Raw genomic sequence first — 15,597 nt, 5'->3', positions numbered from 1 at the left:
AAAGAGAAAGGAGAGGGCAGCGTGCAGTTTCGAACGCTATAAATAAGTCCAACCGCGTGCAGGTAGGACACGCAATGCAGTTTTGTAGAAACTGGGTCAGCGAATTTTCGGGTTAGAGAGAGACGGAGGGTGAGAGAGATCGTGGGAGGATAATTGAAACGAGAGGGACGATGCGCGAAGGCGAAAAGAGACGGAAAACGCGTCGAAGTAGAAGCGATGAGAGAAATAGTCGCGAGAGAGGGGGAGAGAAAGAGAGAGAGAGAGAGAGAGAGAGAGAGAGAGAGAGAGAGAGATATGCAATAGTTGCGAGCGAGAGAAGAGATAGCCGGGGATGCTGGACCCCAGGGTTGGAAGGTTGTTGTCGTCGGCGTCGCCATGGTAAGGGATGACCGCGAGATACTGCGGATCAGACCGCACGAGAAGAAGAGCGCCGCGTTGCGAGGGGTAGAATAGATAGAGAAAAAGAGCGGAAGAAAGCGAAGAGGAAATAGTAGGGGGAGTTAAATGTATGTAAATTAAACGTCCTTCGACTTTATTTAGCGCGAGAGAGTTTAAAAGCGCGCGCGAGAAAGCGACTCGCTCGTTTCTCCCCCGGCGGAATACTGCCGAATAAGGTACTCCGCTTGCGAATACCTTATTTCTTCGGCGTCGGGAACGAGAGCCGTCGTATTCGGGACTTGTTTTCCAAGAACCGCGACTATAAATCTAGAGAAGAGAGTCTTCATTCTCGATGCTCTCTGTATATGAAATTAGATGACTCGCTACCGTCTTTTGCCAGCCGGCAGAGAGTTGAACTATATTCGACTATAGAATTAAATAGTTAGAAACGGGAATAAACTTCGTAAAACGCGCGCGATCGTTGACTGTTATTATTTTATAACGTTAGAATCGATTCTTATATTTTATTATACGAACGCATCTCGAACAGAAAACTTGTGGACAGCGATTACAGCAGTTTTCCATGTATTAAAAGGGCGAAATTTTACGCGATCGATACTAGTTCGATCGAACCATTGTTTATTCACGGATCAATCTGAGGAAGAGGCGATCAATGATCGTGCAGACATCGCGTTTATCGGAGCGGCCTGCCCGCGTTGTCTCGAAATACGATGTTCTCCGGGGCGAGTTCTCTTCCTCATTAGCGAAAGGGCGACGAAAGGACGGCGTTCTGTAATTAACGATACGAAGTGTCGAATAGCGGCGCGGGAACTGGCGCGGCAGACGAAACGCGCGGTGGCAGCAGGTCTTCCTTTGACTCGCGAAACCAGACCGGAAGCGAGGCGGCTGCGCCGCCGGCTTCCGGCGCGAAACCGCGCTACCGGCACGTTATTTCGCGTCGCACAATTGCGAAAGGCGCATTCGCGCGGCGCCGTTTCCACGTCTATCACGATATAGTATTGTAATGGCGCGATGAGAATGAAAGGCCCGCCCACGCCAACGAGCACGGCAACGATTTCGTGCGGAGCGAACAAACTTCCAAAGCGCTGAAATTGCGACTTATTGTGCCGACGTGGAAAATTGCGGATTTTATCTTTCGCCTGTGCACGCGCACGCGAATCGTTACGCGCTGGTAATGAGACGCGCGCCTCGAAACGCGCGTGTAGCAAGCAAGGTGTTGTTACTAAGCCTATCTTGTTCTTTTCTTTCTCCACTCTCCCTCCCTTTCTCTCTTTCCTTCTCTATAATAAAACGCGCTTCTTTAAAATTCTACCAGGTGCCGATTAAAACAAACGCGAGGAAACGATATCGCTTCAATATAACTTTATACAATTCGATAACGTGATTTAGAAATAGGCCGTTATATATTGTTTGTTGTACTTATATATATCTACGAGAAACGTATACTTACATAACTCGCGCATATTATACGCATCGCCTGTTCTGACAAAGTTTGGAAAGCACATTTTACCGCGTCCCTGTAGAACCATCTTGTTCCAAGCAATATCCTGTCGAGTCGGTCCTAGCCAAAACCCCCTCGTGGCTCTTCGCCCGAGCCGCCCCTTCCTCCCTTCGGCGCTCGACCGAACTTTGCGAAAGCTGAGGAGTCACGGAGTTGCGAATGCGCCGGTCGCGCATTACAGGCTCGCAGCCGCTTCGTTCCCCTCAATAATGGAGCGAGCCAAATGGTCTAATTTACTCGATGTCTAGGTAGGCAGCTTGAATATGCATATGTGACCGCCGACACGGCGATAACGATGGAGTCGACGACAACGACGAGCCGACGAGCGCGCGCGTTGCGTCGCGTCGCGTCGCGCCGCATTGCATCGCATCCGCTTCGCTCAGGGTAGGCGCGTTCAACACTGCGAGTTATGCATACCGCACACTGCCACGCGAGGCGCAAAACGGACACGTGCTGACAGATATGCGCGCACGTGTTCGCATCCCGGCTTCGTCGTATTCCGGGTACATCTCTTCATACCTTATTAGGCGTCGCTCAGGCTCGCCTACGTACCGAGCACTCTCCGAATTAGGTCACTCGAGATGCATCGTGACACGTCGCGATGCGTTGTACGTTCAAGCACCTTAGACCTTAAACAGACGTGCAGCCATACACTTCCATCAATCTTTTTTTGCTCTCGATCTCGCAATCGACGATTTCTCGGCACATTCTTACGTTAAAGTAATGTTTTCTGTTTTTTGATGCCATTATTGTTAGCGGTGAAATCGATCGAGCAAATAAAACTGTATCACAACTAACAATAAATACGTTGGTACTAACGAGCCAAGCGTTTTAATAGCGGAGGTGCCAACAGGAGGTTTCGCAGACGGCGATGAGTAGAAGGCAATTGTAAATGTTATTCTTTGCACGCGGAATATCCCGCGCGAAGCAGAGCAGATGAGCAGAGTAGAGGAAGGATCCTTTCGAATGTAAAATGAGAGTCAATATTAATCGGCGTAAAATTAACTTGTCTTTGATCGCCGTTATGTTTGCGTGCGGCCACTTTCCAAACGGAGTTATCCGGCGAACGTAATGCAATTTTCATCGCAAGACTCGCGCATGCCGCGCGCAGACGGCTTAACGACGAAACGAAGCGGTAAATGTCCCTTTTTCGCCTACGGGAAATGTGCCGCGACGAGAAAGAAGTTGCGCTGCAAAAATAGGCATTAGCTAAGGTACGTTAGTTCTTTCATTGAAAGGGTATAGCGACGCGCCCCCTCGTCTGCGAGGAACATCGGCTTTCAGAGCTCACTCTCTGCTGCCCCGTTTAAGTACTTGATATTTCGCTAATGAAAAACTCATTTGCGCAACGCGGTTTTATGCGCGGCGAGCCACCGCGCTCTCATTATGCAAAAATAATTTGACCCGGAGATAAATAAAACATTAAGCGCAGCCTTTCGGCAAGAAGGTAGATTTTCATGCGAATTACGCCGTAACGCACAATATAGTTGGAGTTATAATTTAATTCCTTGCTTCGCGCTATACGTTACGCGTTATGCGGTATTATTTCCATTTAATTTATAATTCGTGTTAGTCGTGCGCTGACACATATCTCGTCTGAAAATCAATTTATTTAGCGCGCGTTATGCCGTTGATAAAATTCTTAGTAAACGTTCGGAGATTTCCCTCATTGATAAGCTCAGAGAAAATCTCCGATATTCTCATGAGATCGATAATTCGTTGATGCCGCGGAAAATTTAATTTGCGTATAATTGGATATCACGACGTTCCTTCGCCATCACGTTTCGCTTTCGTCGTTTCGTCGTACGGAAATCAGCGTTGGCAGCCGAGACTCTACCGATGAATTCTCGATAGGGGACTCGACTAACGGAAGCGCCTGCTTAAATGGGATTTAAGAGTCTTGAGGAAAAAGTAACGAACGCGTCATCCGCGCTTGAACCTATCGAACTTTATTACCAGCCGGCAATACGTGTTATCGGAGATTCGTTTACCTGGGTTGGAACGCGGGAGTCGATTAATTTTGCGGGGACCGCCATCGGAAAATTTTCTAATTAGCTTTCATTATACCCGCGTATCTCTCTCTTTTTCTCTCCTCTCGCTACTGCTCCCGTTTCGGCTTCTGAGCCATCGCGTTCTCGTCCTGGCTTGGTGGATCGCATCGCGTAAAGGGGAAAGGCAGGAAGGCGAGCAGGAAGGGGATGAAGTATAAAGTAAATAGCCGTCACAAGACCGATCGATGCTTAGATATTTAGGAAATTCGTTGATCCGGTTCACGCTGATGGCGTTTCCATCCGGAAGCTATTAAAGGAGTCTCGATCACACGCCTGGTCTTATAGCGAGCGATATCTGGTTGGCTTATCTCGACGCTGATAATTTGGTTTGGCTCACATCGCAGCACTGATTGCATTGTGCATTCTTTGGTGTATTAGGTACGCCACAACGAAGGAGGGAAAATGATGTTGGAAGGGAAAAAGAGGTGGGATAAACGACGATCGATGAGTTGTATTAAGGGTAGACACTTCTTTTTTCATATCGAATTTTTTTTCTAATTTTGTGGAATATCGCCCGACCCGATTATATCGGCAATTGTTATTTATAGCGCTGCGGAGCGAAGGAGCCCGAGAGATATATCGATGACTTCTCGTCTCGTACAATGTAATGTATTACACCTCTCGGCGTCTAATATTAATCTTCCCATTGGATACTGATAACTTTCATTTACGGTCTTAGCGCGAGATCTTTGAAATTTAATTTCAATTTTGGTCGAGAAAGAAACTACTTACGATTGTTATCATACAATTATCAAACAATTTTATCGTATATATTTAGATTTTAGAAGCTAGTTTAATGTTAATTTTCTATCTCTCTTTCCACATAATAGCAGAAATAATGAAAATTATTATGAGAAGGCATTGCACGAGCGATGCGCTCCCGCCCTTCTATAGAGGGCAGCTCCCGGTTTGTGGCGCGGCTCGGCGCGCCACGCGTACGTGTGCGATCTTGGATCTTGGCTCACCAGGACCAGACGAGCTTCGTTCTCTGACGAGTTCAGACGTGTTCGGTCGTCCATTAAGATTTATACTACAGAGTGTGTGATAGATATATACATAATAAATAGAGTATCTAGTGTAGAGCATAGAAGTCGAACTGTTTATTTCCTGCCCATCTCGCCACATCTCATAGCGTTCCAAGCGATACTGTTCCAATAAAAATCTTGCGCGAACCCCGCCCGGCGAGGATCGAGTTCTAAGTTCTTACTTTCGAGGGCACATTCAGCGGTTATAAACCGAGTTAAGCACGGTTGTTGCGATGGTATACGGATGCGTATATATCGGCTGGCGCGAGTTTACATGTTTGGAGAACCGACTGCAACAGCCGACGCCACCGCAGAATTTCAGTCCCGAGGGACAGCGCTAAACAAGTTTCTAACATACATACATACATGCATAACTGCGCCAGTCGCGCCCGTTGATCGGTTATTCAATCAAGCTCTCCTGTCCGGGGATATACAGAACTTGACAAAATTCACTAAGGGAATCCGCTTGCAAGTTGGCGTTTGAAATGCAATTAGGGATGATACTTGTTGAGAAAATACTTGTTTCAATTATTTTAATAAACACGCAATATACTCAAGTGATAACTGGCTTTGATTTTTGCTCCGATTTTTATAAAAAATTCTCCGTAATTGTAGTTCTTTAATTTTATATAAATTCTATATCTAAACGCGAAGATTATTGTATTCTACGGAATTAATACTACTATTCTTTTATTACAAATGAATTTGAAATCAATTCGATATAAGAAAACAAAATATTCGACGTGCGTTAATTTTATAGCATGCAAGTGTTAAATATTTCGCGACACGCAGGTTTTCGTTGCGTACAAAAACTTATCCATATTGCAATTCGGTGATGCTCGTACAAACTGCCACTTCGATCACTTACGAGTCATTAATAACGGGTGTTAATTATTCTCAGCGAGCTAAGAATGGTGAGTTACAATGGATGATCGCGTTTTTTCCGGGTGACACCGCTCGCGACCGTGTCTCGAGAGATACTAACACACTTCTCCTAACGCTCTGTGTTTCTTTACAATATAACGTACTATTGTAAGTATACTGGTATACACGACGCGCGACGTCTCACCTTGTTTACATTCGCGCGGCGAGATTCAAACTATTTCAAACCGACAAGCTCCGTGCGTCATTATCTCTCGAAACGCGATAGATATTAGAAGTCAAACGCGATCGTCTTTTACAATTCGCGTTTCTTGTAATCCGCGAAATTAGTAAACTCCCGTAATTAACAACGAAAGTAATTATATCGAGGCGACAATTGTTTCTCGCAACGGATATACATCTCACAAGATTAATTCGTGGTAGGAATCGGAGCAAACAGGGAATAGAAATTATTATTTCTGATATCCATACAGTATAATTATTTCTCTAGCAATACTTGGAGCTAGATACTTTCGCTATTCATATGTTAATGGTATAGGAATCGGAATGGGAAGTAGGAAGCGCGAAAGGAAAATGGGAATGATAAATTATCGATTTATTGCAATATTTACGGACAATAATTATTTTAACAGAAAAGTATATTTTTGTTTCGCCAATAAGTGATTAACAAGAAAGACTCTATTTTTAATCGACAACATTTGGCAGTGTCGTGACAATTCGACCATTGGTTTTGGTCGGATTAGTCGTCAAGACGTTTCGACCATGGATCTTGGTCGAATTATTCGATTAATCCAACCAAAACCAATGGTCGATTTGTTACGACACTGCCAAATGTTGTCGATTAAAAATAAAGTCTTTCTTGTTAATCACTTATTGGCGAAATAAAAATATACTTTTCTGTTATTATACACCGTTGACCTAAAAATCGGTCTCTATCTTAGTATTATTCATCTTAAGATGTGTTATTGCGAAAAATATTACCACATGCCTCAGTGGTCGAATTGGCACGACGCCCTACACGGAATGAGGGAAGTTCTGCAGGCTCCAATTTTTTGGCTGAGATAATATTTTTCGTAATATAAATTTAATAATTTAATTTAATAAAAATAAGATGCTTATACATAAGTATCAAAGATTACATGCATCAATTTAGAAAAGACCAAAACCCATGGTCGAAACGTCTTGACGATTAATCCGACCAAAACAAATGGTCGAATTGTTACGACACTACAAAATGTTGTTGATTAAAAAATTGAGTCTTTCTTAATAATTATTTTCTTAACGATTTTTAAATCCAATTACATCGTGCTTTTCCACAATTAATCCTCCGAGGCCACACCTCTTTTTTTAATACGCCCCGGCCACACTAATATGGGTGGTCGACACTCAGACGAATTTAGTTTCATAATTCTAATTAATGTGCACGTAAAAATTCATGCAACATCTTAAGAGTTCAAAAATATGTATGATGCAGAACCCGAAATGTGCTCGATGAACAAAAATGTTGTAATTTTTGGTCGCGATAAGAAATATACGTCGAGACCTGATGGATGGTCACCACCCATAAATAATTTTAAAATGTTTACCGAACATAACTGACATGACTTAAAGCCTTTTTACTGTACGTATCTTCGAGAGGGGGACTCAAACTAGGGATCTTAGGTGGAGGGATACTGATTATAAAGCCTATCTTAAAAATATCGGGCTTGAATTTCTGTCTGGGTGGCCGCCACCCGGTGTAGCCTCGAAGGGTTAATGTTTCAAACAAAATGTAATTATACTTAATTGTTTCCGGATTAAAAGCGCAGAGTAATACGTGACTCGTCAAATCAAGTGATTCAACAGAACAGTGTTAGATCGATTTATTAAAATAATGTGAATGTTTCGCAGAATTTACTTTTTCACTCACATATTTCCGGACTTGTGTTATAATGCGAAATAATAATCTCTTTAAAATGTGTATTATTTGTTTTTATAGATGTGCAGCATCGCGGATGGCAATAACCTGGATGGCCGTACGATCTACGATAATTCTCTCCACTGTTTGAAATTCGTTCATTGCTAGATATCGCGAGTGCCGAATGGATTGCACGACCGTCGTTATTCGTCGTATTACTTTTCCATCGGCTCAATCGCTAGTAGTAAAAAAGTACGCGTACGTTTAACATTGAGAGTGCCGTATAATAAAGTGCCGTACGATTATCGTACTTTTTGATGATTATTGCTTACAATTGATCGCGCGCGTGTTTTCGCGAATGTATATGTGTGAATGAGTGCCATGAAAAAATGCTACAATGGAGGAATCTGAGAGGAGGAGGAGGCCAAGGTGGCATCATGCAATGGCGGAACAGCCCAAGGGGTATGTATTTTTACTTATTATTTATTCATTCTTTGTTATATTTGTGGAATCCATTGTTTGTTCCCACGTTGCATGACGTCCTTTTATATTCCACAACAAAATTAAAATTAAAATTTGTTTTTTTATTAATACATGTCCTTTTGAAATGTTTAATAAAATAAAATTAAAAAAAATTTATAAGAAAGATTTTTTTTAAATATAATTTTATTACGAGATACCTAATTAAATAACTTTATTTTAAAAATACGAGTGAAAAAAAAGTTTAATGCACGAAATAATTATGTTCTGAAATATTAATTATTTTGAGTATCGCTGTAATTTGTGAATATGTTTATATTTACAGATTAATATGGGTGTTACAATTCCGCTGCTGCGCATCGTACCGGTGAGTTAAATTATCTTTATATTTTAAGGTAATGGATCTCTCCGAAAGGGATTGCAAATAAATATATAACATCTCATTCGTCCATTACTTTGATGGATCGGCTAAGATAAATTAGTATCAATATCTTCTCTAATGACATCTGTATAATATCTGTATAATATACGAACACGAGACATATTTAATTTTGACGCTCTTAATGCACAATAAATAATGAACGGTCAAGAATAAACGTTCTCTGTAATATTTTCCAACAAAAAGACGCGTTAATTTCCGAGTTGCTTAAGCGGCTTAGACGATGTAAATAACTTAAACCACTTAAGATAACTGTGATCCTCTTATCATCCCTCAGGCAATTTTCATATTTCCTTTATTATCTCCCGTGAGTGTTGTAACCCATCACGCCAACCTGCAGTCGCAAATCATGGTGTCACACGTGCGATAAGGTGGCATATACGGCGATAACTATTCCCGTCGAGCGGTCCGCGAAAATGCGATCGTTTTTCTGTCGTTATTCGCGTCACGTCTCTTACAATTGCTTTTTTCGCCGTTCACACGAACATTGGTTAGCTCCAAAGTTTTCTTTACTTTTTAACGTGGCAAGATCGGTGGAGTTGTGGCGGTTTCAGTATCTGCGATCACGCGCCTTTTGCATGGACCGTGCGGCTTTTATTAGCCCTCTCTCGCGGCGACCGGGACCGTTTAACCGGTAATCCGGCACGGAAGCAAATAAGTTAAAGTTCGCAAACTTGTCTCGTCGTGTAAACTTAAAGTACTTGGCCAAAACGTTTAGAGGAGACACAAGCGCGCGTGCCCGCACGCCGACGACGACGACGTTATATACGATGAGAAAGTTTCCAAAGACGCCATTCTCGTATCTGGCTCTAGGCGTTTTCGACGATGTACCTCGTTCGCTTCCTACGTAAATAGGTAGTGCCTTACCTCTGTTAAATTATCGCTAGTCAGGGCACCGTTTAAACGCGAGCGCGCGCGCCCACGCTTGTGACTCTAATTCGCCCTCGCGCAGATTCGGGGCTTACGCGGATTAAGCGGATGCGCGCGGTATATTGTTTCGCGAACAAAGTTCGATAATGGTCGGTTGAAGTGTTGTTATTCGTTATTCGTTGCTAATAATTGCTACTCTCTTTCTTATCTATATAAATGTAAAAATTATATATCTCTAAAAATACGTTCATTAAAAACTAAAAAAAATTTAATTTAATTTATCCATAGTTGAAACGAAGAAATTGTATTATGCATTTTTACGTTTTGCTTTCGTGTATCTCTCATCTTTTTTGCGACATGTTCTAATGTAATAAATCGTTAAAAGTTAAAAAAGAGTTTTATAACAAGAATAAGTGAAATGACACTTCTCTCTCGTCCAATATTGCCAGCTTCTGAAAGTATGCATTATCGCGAAGTTAAAGTCTAATATCCGAGATCTCGCACTCATAATATCAGCGTCGTGTCGTTAAATATTCTGACAGGGACGTTCGCGATATTCCAGATGATCTCGTAATTTTTCCCGGACAATGTTCCGTTCGCTTCCCGGTTATCGCTATGAGAGAATGGAATTTGTTGCGGCAAATGGATATTTATGTGACGTACATCTACCGAGAGCTCGAACGGGTTTACGCGCCGTGACTGTCGAGGAAAAGGAGTGGGGACAATCTCATGCTCAATTTTCTAAATAGATCGAGTATAAAGTACATCATCCATCGCGTCAAAGCTTAGAGGGTTAATGCATGCGGTGCGTGTAACGCCAGTTTCCCAATTGATTACTTTCTTCGTCAAACTGATACACCAGTGATTTAATACACTCATTCACCGCTACACTCGTATCATCATATTTTTATTTCGTCGGCAATTAATCTGAACACGCGTAAATTTCATACTTCCAACGACGACGGTATCAGGAAAATGCTATTACACTCCATCTTCAAAAATCGATTTCTTTAAGGACCGGGTAGGTCGAGCGTGGTAATGGCGCTCTTGGTTTTAATCGTATCCATTAATCGTTATTTCCGCGGCTGAATATGCTGGTGCGCTCGCACTGCATTGGACGTTATTCCTTTACAACGAGGCGTTCCTTAATTTACTTAGTACTGCTCGCGACGGTTATACACCGGGAACAGTTTTCGAGAAGCCTGTTTTATCGGTGTTATTGCTGACAGATGCGTTCGAGGTATGGATTGAAATTTAATTTCCGTGTGTTCAGATTTGGATATCAAAGACGCAATTTTTAAATTAAATTGTTCCGACACTTTGTGAAATTATCTTTATATTTATTCGCGGCGACGCAAATAAATGGTGTAAAGTGCAATACACATTTTTTCATTTCTATAGAATTAAAAATTGAAAGCACCAAAATATTTAACCGGTTTCGGCCATTTTTGGATTATCGAGCCGTGTCCGCTTTCGCTTCTCGGGTTTAATCTGTAAAATGTGATAATTATAAAAATGAGCAACCGTCTCGGTGCAACGCGCTCGGCAGCGCGCTTGTACGCAGCATCGGCCGTTTGCCAGTGTTCGAAATCCAATTTCTTGCTAGCGGAAACCCCGGGAAACAATGCGTCCTCATTCTGCGCCGCTCCGATCCTGGAGTCCCTTCTTAATCTTTTAGTTCTCAGCCGTAAAGTGTCCGGCTATAACAAGTTACGGTCCTGGAAGTGGAGCGCGGCTGTGCGAGTATAGTGTATATAACAAGAACAGAACGCCATCCCTTCGTCTCACGACTTTCGTATTGGTTGCAACTTCGTGGAATGATACTTTGCAGTTCTTGCCAGCTCGAGGCATTCAGGGCGCGACATGGGGACGTCAAAAGATCACTATATAGAAACGCGACATCGCGATAACGTTCCCGCGTGATACATCTTCAAAGCAGCTTTCGCGCATATTGTTATCGAAAATCGGCCAGCTATTTCTCGGAACGCATGGTAATTCGAGTAAATTTTCCAGGCGTATTATTGTCTCTACGAGGATGAACTGGGCGATACGACGTCGTAACGCAAATTCGATTCTTGATGTCGGAGCGCGCGATCTAGTAGAAACCCAAACACATCGTACTCGGCGACTCTCGGCAAACGTATCTCCTGCCCGAGATCCGTACTCCGAATGATATCGCGGGACGTGAAATCCGATTCTCAGTAGCCGCGACAACGGCGTTCTCGTCTGCGCGTATAGCGTGGCATATATAGGTACGTTAAGAGACTCTCCGGTTGCGAGAGCGAGAGGCTCGCTCGGCCCCTAGGAAGCCCGGGTACGCGTCAAGGAGAGACGAGGCAGGTTGTAAGCGAGGTGAGGAACCGGCAGGTTGAGACCGGCACGGTTTCTCCTCATCTTCTCTCGCTGCTCTCGGCGCTCGCCGATGCTGGACGCCGCGCCGGTCGTACTCGCGGTATCCGAGTACCTACTCGAGTCGCGGTCCTTTAGCCTTGGACGGAAAGCATTGACCTCGACGTTCCACACCGAGGGCACAACCGGTCACGTGAACCATGGTCTACTACAAAATACTCGTTCTCTCTCTTTCTTCCTCTCTCTCTATTTCCCTCTTTCTCTCCCTCTCTCTCTCCCTCTCCTCTCTCTCTCTCTCTCTCTCTCTCTCTCTCTCTCTCTCTCCCCTCTTTCCTTTCTCCCTCTCTTCTCTTTCCCTCCTTTACACGCACACATACACATCCTGGAGGCTGGTGTAATTCTCCCTTCTCATTCTCTTCCGTCTGTCTTCCTCCTTCTGTCCCTTCTTTCGTCTGTCGTAATTTCTCTCGGACGTAGGTACACGCGTGGATTGTATATGCGCGATGTAAACGCTCTCGCTTATATAGAATTTTGCATGAAACTTGAAAATACCGTCAAATTTTTATTATGCACTTCGTTTTCCTTTATCTTACGTATACTGTGCGCCACGGAAATTGCCGACCGATAATAGAAAAATGTCGATTTTTGACAGAGAAAATAATAATAAAAATATATATCAATACACACATTAATTACAATTTTAAGAAAAAGGTATCTATAACAAGAAAATTTGAATATATTGGATTTAATAAAATTAAAAGTGATTTTTTTTTAACGAGATATTTTCCTTTTAATACAATTGCGGTTGTACAATATCACTGAAATTGAGATAAGCGCGCCTTCTATTTCTGCTCCAATTATCGTCGATTCGTTGCACTGCATCTTCGACAACCCGTCATGGAGCAATCGACGAACGAACCGTTCTTCTGCAACGTGCACAATCTGACTGCCGGGAGAAAAGAGGTTGGAATCCCGATATTATTCATAATGCAAACCGTAACAGTGCAATATAAAGTGCCCTCGAAGCGTACAATTCTATAATAATTTCAAAGGCCTACATCAATTCAAGTCCAACTAACTTGCATGAAAAATTGAAAAGTTTTATTTACTGAAAATAATGAATTTTATTTTACGTGTCTGCGTTTATATTAAGTTTTACAATTTTTATTAATGTTACTTTTAATTTACCTAATTTATACGAAAAACTCACACAAGTTACACGTTTACAGTATTCTCATATGTGTTAACCAATTTATTTTTTCTTTACTATATATTTTTATCACATATATTAAATTGCTGAATAAATCACACGACGTTGTAATCAATTGCTAGAAATTTTCATGAAGTCAAAAGATTTATTCGCAAATATTCATTAGAGAGGTACACGATGCACAATTGACAATTTTCAGGGAACAATATTAGTGTTTAATATTCATTCCGTTTATCGTGAATTGGGTAAAATGGGCATGCGGGGCGCCAGGGCCGTGCGCCCGTCAGTGGCGCGGCGAAAAAGCAATATTGATCTTATGCTAATTTTGCTACTGAGTTATGAAGGGTTCGTGCCGAATAGGATAATTTATTCTCCTGTTAATGCCAACTCGTACACGCTCCCGCGACCGTCGGGCGTGCGCATAGCGAGTATACACTATACAGAGCCGTGCTACCGGGAAAATTAGATTCGCGCCGTAAACCGGCTGGAATTCCGTCGCGGATTCACGTACGTCACGGCAACGTAACGTAAGCCCGGCGGCGACGACGACGTTACGCTCCGGCGGAACGAGGACTTTTCGCGTTGACGCGCCCTGTCGCAAAGGACATTCGCTCATTTCCTATAGGACGGAGCCATACCGGAACTTTTGAACTCATACATTCATAATGGCAACTCCATTTTCGCTCTCGCCTCGGCCTTCGTGGACGCGCCATTTGTTAACGCCGTCGCGACGTACGAGCGAAAACGCGCCTCTATCCGATATATTTACAGCCTCTGAGTACATTGTCAAAACCAAATGGAAACGCATATGAAACGATTTGACTTATGGCAATTGTATCTAGGATCTGAAAATATGGTGTTTAACTGATTTTGGTTATTGGATACATAGGTTTATTCTGCATAACATTTATCAACAATTACTAAATCCAATTTTGTTATTAACTTTTTTCTTATCTATTTTTATTCTTTTATTCTTCTATACAACTAATGCTGTTCTTTTTCTAATCTTTACATAAATTATAAGGGAAAATTATAAGTTCTTTGATGTAGTTTGCTTCCTGTTTAATCCATTAAGCTCTTTTGTTAATTGGAGAATTATCCACATAATTATTATTAAAACTCGATAATTGAATCACAAGCAACTTTGCTAACTGATTTACGAGTTTCTTCTCGATTCGTGATGCAACGCGTGTCCGTCGCAGAAACAAAAAGAAACATTATAACGAGCGCGTTCCCTCGGCGGAACGACTGTCACAATGGTTGCCTTACTAATCCCATCGATCATTCGCCTGTCTTCGCTGTCCGCCGAATTGCTCTCACCGTAGACAGACTGCGATGTACGCAGAGTCTGAGACACACAATTCAAAGTTCCGCTCGATCGGATATATGTGTATACATACCATAGAGCAGCATTCGAGCGGCCGCTGATTCGTATTTATGGGCCCCTAATTTCGCGCGACTCGACAGTTCGCGCCTTCGGTGGGTCCGAGTCGCATTATCGAGCTGTCGTCGGCCGCGAACGAAATAAAAAGCATCGTCGCGATGCTTTCTTGCAATAATATTGGCGTTGTCATCGAGCCGCGGTGACATGCGCGTCGCAACAATAACGTTACATCGATGCGATGCACGCATGGTAGATAGAAAACCGCGACGCGAGTTTCGCCGCTCGTGGTTCTCAGGAATGCAGCGAATTTGTAAAAAATTATTGGGTAGCTTTGTTTGACGTAGAAGCGCTTCGTTGTCGCACTAACGACAGTAAAATATTTCATCGTAGACATTCGACATACGGTATATCGTATAGCAATAACGCTGGAAATGTTTTGAGAATGTACCAGTTATATTTACAGTATATGCCACAGTAAACGAATACCACGTCGTGTTTATTAAAGAATCACATGTGAGAGATTCTCTGAATAATATCTGACACGGTTCCATCACTTTCAAGCATTATTCTACATACTACCGACATGTTGTGGAAACCCAAGATTTGACCGCTCTCATAATATTATTCTGAGAATGATCCGCGGGCGTGATCCGTGCTCCGGAACCCGGCAGCTCAGCAGAGGAAGTCGAGCCGACAGCGGAGGAGCGCTCGGAGAGGCTAATCACGGGCGTTTTACCACCGTCGTCGTCGCAGGAAGTATCAGCGCAGTTCAAGGCAGCCGTCGTTTGCCCGTGATTAGAGCTCGCTACGCGCTTGCGGACGTGAGATTTGCGGTTACCGGGATTTGTAGTACAAATACGACATGTGGACCCCGAATACGACCGGGGCTATATACGGTCATACGACCCATACGGCTGTACGACATCGTATAACGACCGCTATAGCACGTACGATACGTCGGCGAACAGCGCGCGGGCAATGGGACCCTCGTTACAACTGTACAACTACTAAACTGCATTACTGCAGCTCGGGAATCTCGGCGTAACTTCGGCATAGCCCGGCAGGCCGGAACTATTTCCCCCGAGCGTTACCACGGTTTCCGTCGTTCTG

Source organism: Temnothorax americanus, unplaced genomic scaffold (assembly GCF_048541705.1).
Source record: "Temnothorax americanus isolate GAGA-0224 unplaced genomic scaffold, ASM4854170v1 Scaffold6, whole genome shotgun sequence".
NCBI classification, from domain to species: domain Eukaryota; kingdom Metazoa; phylum Arthropoda; class Insecta; order Hymenoptera; family Formicidae; genus Temnothorax; species Temnothorax americanus.
The sequence above is the reverse complement of the archived record's forward strand: the minus strand, read 5'-3'. Positions refer to the sequence as shown.